The sequence below is a fragment of the Bombus terrestris genome, chromosome 7, assembly GCF_910591885.1.
Source record: "Bombus terrestris chromosome 7, iyBomTerr1.2, whole genome shotgun sequence".
In the NCBI taxonomy this organism is placed as follows: Eukaryota; Metazoa; Arthropoda; class Insecta; order Hymenoptera; family Apidae; genus Bombus; species Bombus terrestris.
This window is the reverse complement of record NC_063275.1, coordinates 20,086,195-20,102,906: the sequence shown is the minus strand read 5'-3', so window position 1 is coordinate 20,102,906 and position 16,712 is coordinate 20,086,195. Positions and strand designations below refer to the sequence as shown.

The following is a 16,712-nucleotide window of genomic DNA, read 5'->3' as shown; positions in this document are numbered from 1 at the left end:
AAATCTTGGTTGGGGGATTTTCTTTCTACCATTCGGGACCGCTCCTTGTTCACATCTAGGAATGGTGAAAAATTTGACTATGAGTGCCGGGATTCGAACCTGGGTCTGTAAAGGTTAGCAACCAACTACGCTAACCACAGCGCTACCGTCGTCCTATGAAGATTCTATTTACAAAATCTTCTTTTAAGTCTGAAGGTTTTAGCGTTACATACGTATAATTAAATCTTTGAATATCCATTTTTTATCTGCACATTCCTTTGCAAATCTTCCAGAATCTTTTTAGGATTCTACATACTAATTGAATTATATCAACAGATACTGCGATTACAAAATATTTTTTCATATTTTGTATTTTTAAATAATTTAATAGATATCACTTTCGTGTTTCCATGTTTTTTTAATTCATCAACGAAAGTCACTATGAATGATGGAACACATATTAGACATCGACAGTTTTTAATGGACAGCTAACTCGCCTGTGATCATACGTGTTTGCGCAATTCACGTTATTTTATCCGTATGAAAATTCGTTTCGCGTGGAGAAACTAAATGTGGGTCATGCGAATAACATTTTGGATTGGCAGCAATAGTCGTGGTCCTTCAGAATCGATTACATTTCTATTAACGACAGATGAGCGTGAGTTTGAAATCGAACACCTTGAAGTCCACGCAGTACACGTCGAAACACGTAGTGAATACTAGGTAATGATGGCTTTGATTTCCACGAATTTTCGAACCTAACAAAATTTTTCCATGAAAAAGAAGGGTTTTCTAAAAATAATTGATTAACACGTTCTATTTCAAATAAAACAGCCGATATATGATGCGTACTAAAATAATAATAGAATATTCAATTTTGAAAGATAGCAATTATTTTAAGTGCTCTACATTCATTTCCTTGGTTCGTTTTATTTTATATTCCATTTAATCAGATATTAAATTGAGAAATATAATGAAAATTATTTTTCAAATAATAATTAAATACACTCAATTATACGAAGAAAAGAATAATATATATTTTATATTATTTCATCGTAATTTTTTGGCGATTTTACGTACAGAAACGTTAACCTTATAAGAGATCCAGTTACTTCATATTTTTTAAAAACTTCAATATCAGATAACGATGAGTGTTCAACTTGAATAAATTCCAAGATAAATTCTCCATGGAATAAAAAGCTATCTAGAAATAAACTGTGAGTATAACGAGAGAGATATACGTACGTAGTTTAAGTTAGCAACTCTATAATGAGAATACGCAGGAAATAAAATCGGTCATAGAAAAATGAAAGAATGGTGCGTATACGAAAGGAAATTGCTTGCTTCATTCAAACGCGAAACATAATTTTTTGAGGTCAAGGATCACTCGAGAAGGCTGAATTAACTGGGATTTTACATTTCTCAAAGCAGACATACGGACGTCAGCTTTGACCAACTGATCTCTCAATCTCGTGATCTCTCTATTTTAATTCATTCTCGTCAAACGTTAAACGTGACTGGAAACATCTGATTGCTTTCCAAAGGAGTGTACAGTTCAGAAAATTTAAATATTCATTTTTCTGAGACAAGGGATAAATATAAATGGGAATAGCATATCTCAACTCGATGTCACAAAAATAATACTTTGCAGTATGCTCATGCATATTTGGTATTTTTACATAAATTCTGTCAGAAAAGATTTTTCTACTTTCTATCCAAACATACAAAACACTTATTTTTGAAATAGTTTGCAGGATTCATCGAAAAATTCAGTTCGCACTTTTATTTACCGTAGCTACAATTTTGAATAATAAGTATTATAGCATCACACAAATAAAAAATATCAACATTTATCTATATTCTTTAAAAGCTAATCGCTATTCATTTACGATTCTGCTTGACCTTATTTCGATATAGTTTTGAGATTTGAAATTTGCGGAGTATCAATAAATTTCTTATTTTTAATTTATGAACGTTTCTAGCATTATGAGCGTTTAGTCGTATAATATCATATATAATTACAGAATCATAGATCATTAAGGGTTAATCGATATTAACCAAAATATCATAATCGTAAATTTAGAAACTAATATTCAGAAAATTGCAAAAATATATCATATCGAAAGAATGAATGCAAATTTATAAGAAATAAGTTTCCATTTGTGTATGATTAATTGATAGAAAACTTGAATGGACTTCTCCGCTGTGAATGCGTTTAAGTATACCGTAAATATATTAAATAAATCGTTACCTTTGGTCTGTTTTCGCCGCACAACAAGCCCTATGGTTTTGTCTCGATAATGTAATTAAAGATTAAACCAAACTTACGGAATGAAGATCATCGATATCGTACCACCGTAAAATCGCCTTTATGGCCAGAAAGTGAACCTATTCATCATCCGGCATGCCCAGAAATGAGCGCGGATCGCATAGCGTCGACGCTCAACGATTCAACGCGAGGGCTTTTGTTGCGATGAATTCAGTCGAAGACATGAGCTAATTCTGGAACTGGCGTTCATTTTTTCATCTGGCAAACTATACGGCCACGCGAAAATTACTTTTTGCAAGAACGAACAGATATTTTAGAAAAATATACGCGATAATATTAACAAATTTAGTGACAGCAATTATTATCTTTAATCATTGTATCGATATTTAGTAGTAGTGAATAATAAAATACCATTTATTATATCTCGTATCATACTTGGTAGTTTTAGAATTATAAAACACCTTACATTTTAATTAAACCTTGATGATTAAAATACAATTGATTTGTTTCGGGAATGTTATAAATTGTTGGAATTCTTATCGCAAAGTTTCTAAATAGTACGAGAGTGTCCTTACAATTAAAGAAATACAAGAAGTTGTACTTGTTGTAGGAATAACTTCATTTTAATGAGTGTGGAAGTGTTTAACATTGTAAAAAGCACAAATATCCAAAAAACAACATTTCCGCGTTATGGAAAGAAAAGCCATCTATTGTAAGACACGTTTCACAGATAGACGGTGTATATAAAGGATTCTGAAATTCTGGACGCGACATTTAACGGCGGAAAGTACAGAGGATTAACCATACAAGAGTAATTTTGCATTTCTTCCAGAGCAACGTATCACCGTCACAAACTACTGTGCAACACGCTTTATTTAAACGCGACAGAACCGGTCGAAAGTGAATCAAACAATTTCCGCGTCGCACCTTGAAACTTCGTAAATCACTGAGCGCGTAATACGTCTCAACTTCGGATTACAAACTAACGATCTCTTATATAGAACAATAAGCCATTTATTTCGTTCTATGAAAAGACACAAGACGTTAGGTTTTAGACATTGTTTCTTTTTTTTTTTTTTTTGCTTACCTGTTTTTGTCAAACATTGAAAATTATATATAATAAATTGTAATTTTATTGTTACTAGAATTAAAAAATACGTATATTAATTATACTAAAACATAAAGTTTTTTCAACGTATAATATATTTAAATGTAATGATCTGTAAGTTCGTATACTTCACACATAATTTTTATTGTACCTAAAAATTAACTAACATACGAAAGGAAATAATTGTATTATTATGCTGCAATAATTTAATTATCCCATATGTAAAATTATGTAAAATTACAATATAAAATTGAAATTATATAAAGATTTTAAGATAATAGTGACTTTTCAAACTCTTAGGAAAATTCTTACGTATATCTATAGTTATTATATACCGATGCAAAGAAACAATGAAAAGGTGCATAGCATTTCGCAACAGACTGTGAAACAAACTGATGCAAACAATGTTAAACAAACTCAAGATTGATTCCTACCTAGCAGAATTACAGAACAAGGAACATGACGAAACAGAGAATAATTTACCTCTGTATTGACACTGGAGGAACAGTTTATAGGCTTCAAAAACGTTTCTCGCTGTCGTAGCTATATAGAACAATGAAGATGATCGCGAATAAAAGTTAAGTACAATCAAGCATCATATTGTATCTATTGACACGATACTTCAAGTTCGTTTAAGATAGTTGTACTACAAGCACGATTAATATAGGCGAGAAACGAAGTATATAACACGAAAATGACATATATATATAGGGCGAAACAAAATATTTTGAGAAGACTAATCGTAACTACGAATACAAATTCCATTGAAGTAGGATCAAGAAGTAAGGAAGATTTAAGGCTAGTTTATGCGAGCAAAAATATACTTCTTTCAAGATCAAAGTGATGTTAGAGAAAAGAATTTAAGATTCGCGGACCGGATAGTACGCATCAGATAGAATAACAAATGGACAATGAATTTATTACAGTTTCTAAAATCAATGTTATTAGAATGATTCGTTTTACAGTGGATTATGTGGTAAATAAAGCTATTTTACGCCTTTATATATTAAGATAACGTTGAAAACAGAGAAATTTTTCCTGTAAATCTGGCATTGTTAACTTTTTGACCTGTATTCAGCTTAATTGGTCTTATCCATACTATGAGACTCTCGAACTCGCCTCTTTTACCATATTGCATAATTACCCTATAACTAAAGTAGATAGTGTACAGTTCGATATGTAATCGTGAAAGATTGAGAGTTTCAAGAAATACAAGCTCTCAAAGACAATCAATCGATACATCAACTATCACCATATCGCTATTCATTAGTTCGTTAACTTCGCGAAGTTTCTAGTACTTGAAAAATAACTCATGAATCATAAATCATCGTCTAATTTTAGTTTTTAATAGCAAGGAGCCGTATACATATGAAATTAATAAAAAAAAAAAAAAACAGAACTCAATCTTATGTAGAAAGAAAAATAATTTAAACAGTTTATAGCATTTGACATGAAATTACATAGTATGTTGGCTTACTCACATTTGATTCACCGATAAATTTCATGGAGAATTCTATTTAAGTAGAAATAGAAATTTAAATAGAAATAGAAGTTTAAAAAGAAACGATCTTTTTTTTTTTAAAGAAAAGTACTCCGAAACTTTTCCTGATTTTTGTATTGACTCGTATATTTTGTTACGTAGCCTTGGAGATAGAAGTTGCACACACATTTTTGTAAATTGTGTACCAAGATCATTCAGAATTGCAGCGGCAGAAGAAATAGTAATCTAACCTACCTCAAACATCTTTCGTAACGTATACTATTCACTAAAAGTAAAATATTCTTGGCTTGTAACTAATTTTTCTGGCAAACAAATACAGTAAATTATATGTAATACGATTTTTATTTCATTATAAGGCTCCTTTGCTGCAATATTGCTCCCTAACTGGACTTGCTCGACAAATTGGAACTAATATAAAATTTTTAAAGATAATTATACATATTCATCAACAAATATTCACACAAACTACTAAAATAATAATATAAAAATAATTAAAATAAACCTTGTAATCTGAGCTACTCTTAAATCGTTACTTGTAAAATTCATGAATAAAATAGGAATATAAGTGATTGAAAATGATTGATAGAAAATGGAGGAATCTTTCTTATTACTTTACAAAAATTAAAAAAAAGTGCAAAATGGACGATCGGTTGCCAAGCCCGCGATAGGTAGCTGGCTTGGCAATTTTGTCCTCAAGACACGCCGGATTCTGCTGACACACCTAATTTCTGCATTCCACGAAGCGCTCCTTCGGAGTCTGGAGGGGATTCCCCGACAGATTTTCAGAATCAATCGACCACATAGATGTTGTTTCCCATACTGCAACTTGCCCCGTTCAGAATTCCGATCCTCTCCGCTGCCCGATTTTTTATTTTTTTATTTTTTTTGTTTCGCTTGGCTTCAATATCTTTTTGTTTTTTTTTTTACTTAACGATATTAAGGGGGTTCTTTTGGGCGTTAGAGGAGTGAAACGTTAAACAAACTCCAAAAACGCTATTTTTGGTGGGGCAGCGGCGGATGTAGGTGGTAGTCCCTCCTTATGGGAAACAGGGGCAGCAGTCTTTCGATTGTTCCCCCTGATCCCTTTTCTTCGAAATTCCTCCCGTGAGATGAAACGCTTCGCGCTTCGTGGCAGCCAGTACGGTGTAGCCTAGACGTCGGTTTGGTGGTCTCCTTCCTCCATTCCGGACGATCTCCAACGTCGACGATCCATGAAAAGTGTAAAACTCGGTGCCCAGGATTCGAACCCGGGTCCTAGACGTTAGCAGCCAACTACACTAAGCACGTCGCTACCGTCGTCCTTAATAATACAAGCTCGTATAAACATATTTAATTCCTTGACTGTTACGACACACGAATTCTGGTGTCAACAAAGTTTCGGGCCGCGTAAACCATTTATACGGGTGTCGCTTATTTCACTACTTGCAGCGTCCAAACGATTCAACGCGAGGGCTTTTGTTGCGATGAATTCAGTGGAAGACATGAGCTAATTCTGGAACTGGCGTTCATTTTTTCATCTGGCAAACTATACGGCCACGCGAAAATTACTTGCAAGAACGAGCAGATATTTTAGAAAAATATACGCGATAATTTTAACAAATTTAGTGACAGCAATTATTATCTTTAATCATTGTATCGATATTTAGTAGTAGTGAATAATAAAATACCATTTGTTATATCTCGTATCATACTTGGTAGTTTTAGAATTATAAAACACCTTACATTTTAATTAAACCTTGATGATTAAAATACAATTGATTTGTTTCGGGAAAGTTATAAATTGTTGGAATTCTTATCGCAAAGTTTTTAAATAGTACGAGAGTGTCCTTACAATTAAAGAAATATAAGAAGTTGTACTTGTTGTAGGAATAACTTCATTTTAATGAGTATGGAAATGAGAGTATTTAACATTGCAAAAAGCACAAATATCCAAAAAACAACATTTCCGCGTTATGGAAAGAAAAGCCATCTATTGTAAGACACGTTTCACAGATAGACGGTGTATATAAAGGATTCTGAAATTCTGGACGCGACATTTAACGACGAAAAGCACAGAGGATTAACCGTACAAGAGTAATTTTGCATTTCTTCCAGAGCAACGTATCACCGTCACAAACTACTGTGCAACACGCTTTATTTAAACGCGACAGAACCGGTCGAAAGTGAATCAAACAATTTCCGCGTCGCACCTTGAAACTTCGTAAATCACTGAGCGCGTAATACGTCTCAACTTCGGATTACAAACTAACGATCTCTTATATAGAACAGTAAGCCATTTATTTCGTTCTATGGAAAGACACAAGACATTAGGTTCAATCAGACAACGTTGACGAAGTTTCATTTAGGCATTTATCTTTCACACTCTGTATCGCGTATTGTTTTGTAGAAAGATCAATTATAGAATAGTGAATTAAATATAAAGGGTAAGTGTAGTAACTGGGTCGGGTTACATTGCTCTGATGCTATAGCAGATATAACAAAATTGTACAGGAAAATTTTACATTGTTTATCAAACTCTGTCATTGCGCAGTGCGGTTTTGTTTAAAAATGCATCGGTACAGTCACGAAGTGCAATTGCACATGTTTTGCATGGAATCCTGTGATTTTCTTTCTTTGCACTAATTGATTTCTCGTGCCATTTGGAACAAAAAGAAAAGATATTAGGTTACAATATGTAAAAAAGTTAGTATTGCGTGAGATATGTATTTCAAATTTTATACAATGTCCATCAACGTTGAAATGACACGTCGCGTCGCTGCTATGTTTACATACATACCATGTTTACATATAACAGTGATATTGTACTTACAGTTCAACAGAATTCTCGTGTTTTGTGTTCTGTTTATGTTTCCTGATATTCGAATGTACGTACACCTTATTCTGTTGTTAAACATTACGATAGTTAGTTACGTCGATTCACGACAGTGTACAATCGCATTGCAATTGGTTTTACAAGTAAGAAGGATGTGAATGTGTTCGTTATTTCCATCATGTGCGATAATAATTCAAATGCTGCGGTAGATACATATGAAGGAAAATGGTTCGACGCTTCCGACGTCTTGACCACACACGTTCATCTATGTTATATCTCTTTGATTATGGATTTTTAAAAAATATAGAGTGTATATACAAAACTTTTTATTTCAATCGATGACGTGAAAGTACGAATTGAAAGATACCGCTTAAGTGTGAGTAGTGTACAAATGAACTAAGTAATAGTTGTGTAAAATATTTGAAAATGTTTGAGAGATAAAAAGAAATTACATCTATCGAAAAGTATTGAATCTTTAGAGATTTTTATATTATAATAATAATAATAATTAATAATAATGTTATATTTTTATATTAATATTAGATTTTTTTATTCGAAACCATGCAATGGTACGAAGAATCAATTAATGCAAAAATGATCGTATAGTTTCATTTAGAAAAAATAATACGATCGAACTTTGCAACTACACCGATGCATTTCTGAGTAAGATGGCACATCAGAATGATAGTCTCATATACGATGCAAAATATTCCTCTACCAATTTTTTTATATCTGCAATAGAAATATACTTATTCTGTATGTTACAGAGTTCATCAAAATTATATTTATAGAAATTATCAATTTTTTGTACTCCTGTGTACGTGTACGGTGGCGAACAAACAGAAGTTTACAGAGTAAAACGAGAGAAACGCTATAATTTTATAAATCTGAATTATGATTAACAAGAAGTATGAACGTATAACATAATTGTATATCTTATAATACAAGAGTGTTTAGTACAGAAAAAAATTTTTAATAGAAATTGTACGTTAAATGTTCGTTTTAGGCGACAAAAAATGGAAAAGGGAAATGATTGTTATATATAAATAAAAATCCATAAATATTATGGATTTCGAAACATGGCTTTTCAGAAAGTTTTAAAACATAAGTATGGTAAAATTACCAATCGTTTGGTTAAACGTATCGAAAAATTACTGCAGTATGAAGCATTACAAATTTTTCATTGTTCAGAAATATTCCTATTTGAGCTTCGACTTTAAGAATGTTTATTGGATATTATTCAATTTTTATTATTCGTTCAAGTAAGTATAAATTTTAATAAATAACGCAAGGTACAAAAGCCAAGAAAGTTTTTGCCTTATGAAGAACGTGTACACAGTCCGGAAATAAGTTACAGTTACAAACTTCAATTGTTTTCAATTATTCATTCTTTTTTTAAATATAGGTGCCTGATTTGTCCTGCTTCTGACTCAAGTAATTAATATTTTACTATATTCATTTGCAAATGAACAATAATAACACTGGAAAAGTTAACAGTAAGAAAATTCCATGGAGGTAACAAAATTCTTCTAAAAAGCGATCGTGAAGAATATTATCTTTTTATTATACTTTTAAGCTGAACAAAAAAAATAGTTTTCACGTATTAATTGGATATTTCCATTACTTGCTGGCGAAAATAAAATTTAAACTTTTCTATGAGCACTTTTTATTTGAGAGTGTCCAAAGTAATAAATAAAATTTATGATTGTACGTAAATCTTTCGTCATGGGAACTTTGTAAAAATTATTTGCATGATAATAATGACACGATTCTCGAGGATAATAAAATAGACGCGTACTGAGTGCAATTAGTGCTAAGAGCAATTCCAGATTATATTACTGAAATTAGTAGTAGCTGTGGCGAGCAACTGTATCATCACATTGATTAAAATTTATGCTATACCAGATACTGTTACTAAACGCATACAACCACTCGAAACGTCTACCGAGTTCGAAACGTAAAAAACGAAAGATATTTTTAATCTGACTAAAATCAACTGGTTTTACTAACTTAAAAGCAATAACTGCTCTTTTCACGATAAACGATCTTTTTAATTATAATATATACTATGAATTACATATAACTTTTTTTTTTACTTATCCGTTTCTGTCAAACATTGAAAATTATATAACAAATTGAAATTTTATTGTTACTAGAATTAAACAATACGTATATTAATTATACTAAAATATAACGTTTTTTCAACGTATAATATATTTACATGTAATGATCTGTAAGATCGTATACTTCACACATAATTTTTATTGTACCTAAAAATTAACTAACATACGAAAGGAAATAGTTGTATTATTATGCCGCAATAATTTAATTCTCCCATATGTAAAATTATGTAAAATTACAATATAAAATTGAAATTATATAAAGATTTTAAGATATTAGTAACTTTTCAAACTCTTAGGAAAATTCTTACGTATGATATCTGTAGTTATTATATACCAATGCAAAGAAACAATGAAAAGGTACAAAGCATTTCGTAACAGTCTGTGAAACAAACTGATGCAAATAACGTTAAACAAACTCGAGATTGATTCGTACCTAGCAGAATTACAAAGCAAGCAACATGACGAAACAGAGAATAATTTACCTCTGTATTGACGCCGGAGGAACAGTTTATACAACAATTTTATTTTCGCTTCGAAAACGTTTCTCGGTACGCGAGGCGGATCGCCAAAATGATTCGTTCCCCTGAACAAACAAATAGTAAAACGGAGGGAATCACAGCCGATACGTGGACAACGTGGAACTATATTCGTCGAGATGTTTTTGTTCGCGAAACAAAAAATTTGACGGCTCAAGTATTCTCGAGATGTTCCTCATTTTTCTAGGATAAATCAAACAACGTGAACGAACGAGGTGAACGCAATTGAAACTGCAAAACCACGTCCATCAAGATCCACCGCAGGTGTAGTTGATGGGACGTTGAAATCTATATAAAGAAAGAAGAAAATGATCGACGACAGAAAACACAGTTCTACAAAACATGGGTGAAAAAACGTTTTCTCGCTCGACGTGTCTATCAAATTTTAATTAAGTCTGACGCGTAACAAACGGTTGCACGAGTACACCCTCGAATTGCTTTTACGCCGATGGAAACGGGGCACGCTGCCAATTCTCAACCCTTGTGAACGATAAGCCAAAATTAATCATTTTTAGGCAAGTTAGATGCATTCGCGGGTTAACAGCGTGCAAGCGATACAAATGATAAATATCAAAATAAAAAATGAGGGAAAAGAAAGAGAAACGGAAGAGTATGTTCCTTATGCAGAGATTTAAGAGTTATCAGTTTGTAACGTTACAATATTAGGATATTCCTTAAGTAATATCGTATTTACGTAATATGTATATTTAAAAGATTAAAACGTTGAGTTTATTATATTTATTAGCGAATGATTCTTATCCGTTGTCTACTAGAAACGTGTTTATTTCCTCGCAATTTTTAAATTCCTCTGAAAAATTATGATTATTTTGATAACTAATCTATTGTATAAATCATATAAAATATTTTGAAATTGTCACTAGTCCTGTCAAAAGACAAGACTGTCATTATTATATTGGTAAAATTTGAAACTCGTCTGAAAATATACAGAAAAATTACAAAATATTTACTACAAACGTGTGAAATAATAATATACAACATATCTATAAACTATAACAACCTGATTCCAGAGAACAACATTATTTCGCACCAATCAAAGTTTCACGATACTTAATACAGAAAAATGCTCTTAACGAGGAAGACAATTAAAAAGTGTACTGAGAAAGTTACCCAAGTGTGAGCAAAGTTGTGAAGCATCATCGAACAGTGTGGCTAGTCGTTGAACGATCCTCGACTTGCCCAATCATGTTCGACTATCAGCTTCAACGTGCAAAGAGAAAATTGGATCTATAGGGCGCAACAAGCGTCGTATCGCTCTATAAAAGCTAATGATTTTAGTCTGCTGGCATGGTCGAGACCTATTCGCACAAGGCTTCTCGCAGACTACCGAACGATCAGCCATAACAGGAACAGAAGGGTGGACACACAGACAGAAGGAAAGAAGAAACTTTCCAAGTTATTGTCGTGTGCGTTTGAGAGGATCAGATAGGTCTGATGAAGATATAAGCAGCTGTAAACTGTTGCTTCAACCATGTCAGAAAATCGTCCAAAAAAGTCCAAAAAAGACGGTCTATTTAAAATAACCGATAAGATGAAGTCTATTGGATTCTAGGAATTTTTATTTTCAGTCATTTGAAAAGTGCTAAGGCGAAGGAAATCCATCAGAGTCTATTTTTGTAACAATTTGAAAAATACGCATTTTGATACATTGTACGTACCGTCTACTGCAAAATGATCGTCACACGAACTACAAACTGGTTTATCGTTTGACACATATTTTTTTCTTGTAAATAACTATTATATTGATCCCGAACGAAAGGAAATTCTTACGTTATTGGGATAATTTTGCATAATAAATAAATTGGAGATATTGATGCATTCGTTGGAAATTAAAGAATGCACAGAATGTAGATATTACACAAAACGATATAAAATATTCAAGAATGACAATCGAAAGAGGAGGATCATCGCGAAAGAATTCTTCATCGAAAAAGGATTTTCATAAATATGGTATATTAACGGAGAAAATTCGATGGACAAGCAGAAAATGAAATTCATTCACGCTCCAACATTTTAAGCTTCGCGTTGAATGTTTAATCGTATTCGGCATTTATAAAATATCGTTTGCTTGAGATTTAGTTATGCTGGAAGGCATATTTCGATAATATGACGATCAAGAGAAAAATAGCATGAAAGAAAAATGTCACAATAATAAAACAATAATAAAGAATATTTAATGATGTTATCCATCTATAGATCCATCAAATAGATAAATCTAAATTATTTAACTAGGAATCTAAATTACTTGCCTCGGAAGGTGGATAAAATTTTAGCCAAAATTAAAAAATTCGATATGTGAACAATTAAAAAAAGTTGCGAAATAACATAGAATTATTTTAATAGAATTTATATAGTTTAGAATAGATTTATATAGTTTAGAAATAATCTGTAAACGTGATCTACACGTGAGTAGATGCTAGAATAAATGTAGCTAACATTTCCGCGTCATTCCACATCTATTTTCGCACTGAACATAGTCATTATATTATTTTAGACAAAACCAGCCTTGTACCAGTATTTCAATTGTTATCAACACTTATATAACTTAATAACGTTCACAAGCGAAACTGTACTACGGAAACTTGTGTTCTTATTAAGTCTCAATACTAATTGTAAGTACAGATAGGAAACGAAAGTTCGTTAGGCAAATAGAACAGAGAGGAAGCACTCCCATACGAGCACCATCTTTTAGCGATAGTTTAGTTTATAAACATTGTAAAGCTGTACTAAAGATCTCTGAAGGAGAAATAAATAAATACATACTAAGCAGAATTCTTTATATCAAACAAAACTAACAGTATACAAATTTAACAATTTTACCTTAAATAAGTACATTTCATCGTAACATTTATTTCAACATTTATTTATTATATACCTTAATATTGATTCTTTTCGCTTTCATTATTCATTAAACTTTATCCTATGAGTTATAAGCTAGTAATGAACACAGTGATAGTCATCTAAGATTAAATCGTTACACGATATGTGTGTGTAACAAAAATATAAATGAAAATTATTTGACTTTGAAATTGTTTATCATCGGTACCATCATCGGTTTCGTTAAATACATACGTAATATAAAATAATTACACGATCATTATTAATCGTCCAATTCAAAAGTTTCTGTTTTTTAAAGAAACATATATTTTTATATTTCTTTACCATCGATGGATCAGTGAATAATTAATTTGATCAATTTGAAAGATATATCACGGAGAAACATTTTTAAAAAGTCGAAATCAAAATACTTTCGATACATTTATTTCGAACACGACACACGAGCGTGAATACTTGGGAACTAACACAGCAAATCGAATCAATACTCCTGAGCGGCGTAACAATCAAATCGGCTCGTGAAAGTGCGTGATTTATTTAATCTATAGCAGAAAACTTGAAACGATCGCCTGACTAATCTAAATCAGGGACACGACGAAACAAACGTAATCCAGGAAATAATTCTTGTAATTAATCTCGTAGTTGGATATTCGACCGCCACGCAAATTTCCACTGCATTTTTCCCGCCATCATTCTCGGTTAAACCACGTGTCTTCTAACCAGACATCATGATCGATCGTGTAGTCTCATAGATACAGTAATAGACACAATAAATTAAAAGATTCTCCGTGTATGATGGAAATTTTGATTCATCGATATTCGTCGCGACGCGTACTTTATCGCGTGAAAGCAAATTACGCGACCGTAAATCTGATTATGTCGTAAGTACTTAATTTTGCAAATTATTCTTCTGAAAATTAACACCGACTAGGAATTTTCCGTTATTGGAGTGATCGTACAGAGTGGTTTTAGAATTTAAAATATGCTATACCTGCCTTCTAAATAATACAATATGCATACCTAATGCATTAAAATCATTTTATCTTTCAGCTGCTTTTTTACTTCAAACTATATTTTCTATGAAATTCTTATTTATGTTATAGGAGTTCTTTTAACATGTTATAATTAAGTATTTAATAAAATGTTTCTTGTTGTTTGAAATGTTTTTTGAAGTTTCTTCAAATTGTAATCTACCTTACTACCTTGTAATCTAACTTTACAAATATCATAGACTGATACAACGTATAATATTTTTTAAGTTTCGAATATCTGTTATAGATATACAACGCTGTATATATGTACAAGGTTTTTACATGTACAAAATTCCACGCAACTAGGCCAAGCCATATCCCTTAATAATAAAGTAATAAATAAAATTAGACGGTATTCAATGTGAACGGCGTTTTGAATATTTAAAAATCACATCTGTTTTTCCAAACAGAACGATGAATTCTTCTATATATTTATCGCTGGATTTTTGTTTTCTCTCCATAAAATTATTGAGACACTTAAATTCGAAAAATTTAATCGAAAATAATTCATTCAATAATTCGAAAATAATACACAACCATTCGTATAATGCTTGACAAGTATTTCGTTCGTTTTTATACGGCACACAAATACTCCATTAGTCTAATAAATCTACATTGTAAACTTTCAAAACCCATAATAATTATTGTTCTCCCTTTTATAGATCTACGAAACAACGCATTTCCCCGTTAAGCAATATTCCACACATTTAGTCAATCGTTGCAAGAGAGAATGATCAAAAAATAATTCCAAGCAGATTACAACTAATCAAGGAAAAATCTCAAAGAATTTCATCCTAAAATACTAGTTCCACCATCTCACTTTGCAAATATCTAGACGAATCCATTTCCACAACTCTCGCGGGTTTCGTCTCGAGACAGCGTCTTTTCCTTTTTTTTTTTTTTTTTTTTTTTCTTTTTAGTGGCATTCACACGATTCGAGTAGAATCGACAAACATCTGCGAGAAATTCGACAATATCCTCGATTTCGTTTCTCGGCAAGGTAATGGCGCATCGACTATAAAACAGGGGTCGGTCGTAAAAACGAATTGAAACCGTGCAGAGTAATCTTTCACGCGTAGCGAACTGTGGAGTTCGTTTTTAGCGCGAAGATAACAAACGACCGCCGTACCACGTGTACCAAGACTTGTCTATTTTTCCACGGGGTTACACGGTGTTTTTCATCAAAATCACGAGGCACCCAACGTTTAGTTGGTTCCATATTTCGCAACACCTCGGAAGCCCGTTGCACGAAACTTCCGTTCGTGGACGATGTTCCCTCCGCTATTATGCAAATCCTGATCGTTGCTTATTTTTCGTTATTTTCAGACTGGCGATCCGCCAATCCTTTCTGCCTGTCGTTGTGCCTCTTGAAAGACAGACGTATGCGTCTCGATTTGCATTAACTGTCTCCGGTACACGGCGTTCTTGCGTAATTGTTGCTGTCACTTTTGTTAGTGTATATCGACATCCTTAGAATAATAAGACTAATCTTTTCGGAAGACAACTCGTAACGGAAAAATCGTCACAGGTACATCAGTTTTTAGATGTTAATATCACATTCTGATTAAAAAGTGATATTTTAGTATAAATAGCTAAAGATGAAAACAATTTGCTAGGTCCGAAAATATGATTAACGAAGTCTCGCAACTACATAGAAATGATTTTAAAGTTAAGATAAACAATATCTCAATAATAAAACAAGCAATATTTCAGTAATATGACAAGCAATATTTTTTAGAGTTATGAAGAATGTGGTAAAGTATATGGTTAGTCCCAAAATCAGGTATGTCGTTTAGAAACGTGGAATTAATTAATAACATACTGAACTTCCCTCTAAAATAGATGGACTATGTGATCATGTTTCTTTCCTGTAGCCTTCAAGCGTTCAAACTTCAAATAACAGATAACTGCAGTTTCATGAATGTTGAACGCGCGTTTCAATGTGCGATGTGGCGCGCCAGGACAGCACAAAGAAATGTATCGTATTCTAACACTTGTTATTATTATATTATATTTTAACACATCTCTGTATGTTTCTTTCTTGCGAAGTCCTTGCGATCCTTTCTACATATATGTCTAGAGCTCGGATGATAAATTGTATTCTACACTACTAATCTATTTTCATATAGAAAATTACCTTCTGCTTGCACGTTTTATTTTTAGCCGTAGATATATAGAACAATGAAGATGATCGCGAATAAAAGTTAAGTACAATCAAGTATCATATTGTATCTATTAACACGATACTTCAAGTTCGTTTAAGATAGTTGTACTACAAGCACGATTAATATAGGCGAGAAACGAAGTATATAACACGAAAGTGACATATATATATAGGGCGAAACAAAATATTTTGAGAAGACTAATCGTAACTACGAATACAAATTCCATTGAAGTAGGATCAAGAAGTAAGGAAGATTTAAGGCTAGTTTATGCGAGCAAAAATATACTTCTTTCAAGATCAAAGTGATGTTAGAGAAAAGAATTTAAGATTCGCGAA

At 32.2% G+C, this 16,712-nt stretch overlaps 1 protein-coding gene and 1 long non-coding RNA gene across 4 annotated transcripts in view; one reads left to right on the top strand and one right to left on the bottom strand.

The window, feature by feature from the left end:
* The window catches only part of LOC100648363, a 101,732-nt gene that overhangs the window by 76,051 nt on the left and 8,969 nt on the right, over positions 1–16,712 (bottom strand). The window lies entirely within an intron of this gene.
* On the top strand, positions 5,487–13,112 carry LOC105666920. Of its 3 annotated transcripts, none has more exons than XR_007224674.1 (5): positions 5,487–7,280; positions 8,437–8,577; positions 8,676–8,931; positions 9,075–9,184; positions 10,516–13,112. It is a non-coding gene; the product is annotated as an uncharacterized LOC105666920 (long non-coding RNA). The 3 variants fall into 3 exon arrangements; XR_007224675.1 differs by lacking the exon at positions 5,487–7,280 and adding an exon at positions 7,302–7,812; XR_007224673.1 differs by lacking the exon at positions 5,487–7,280 and adding an exon at positions 7,304–8,045.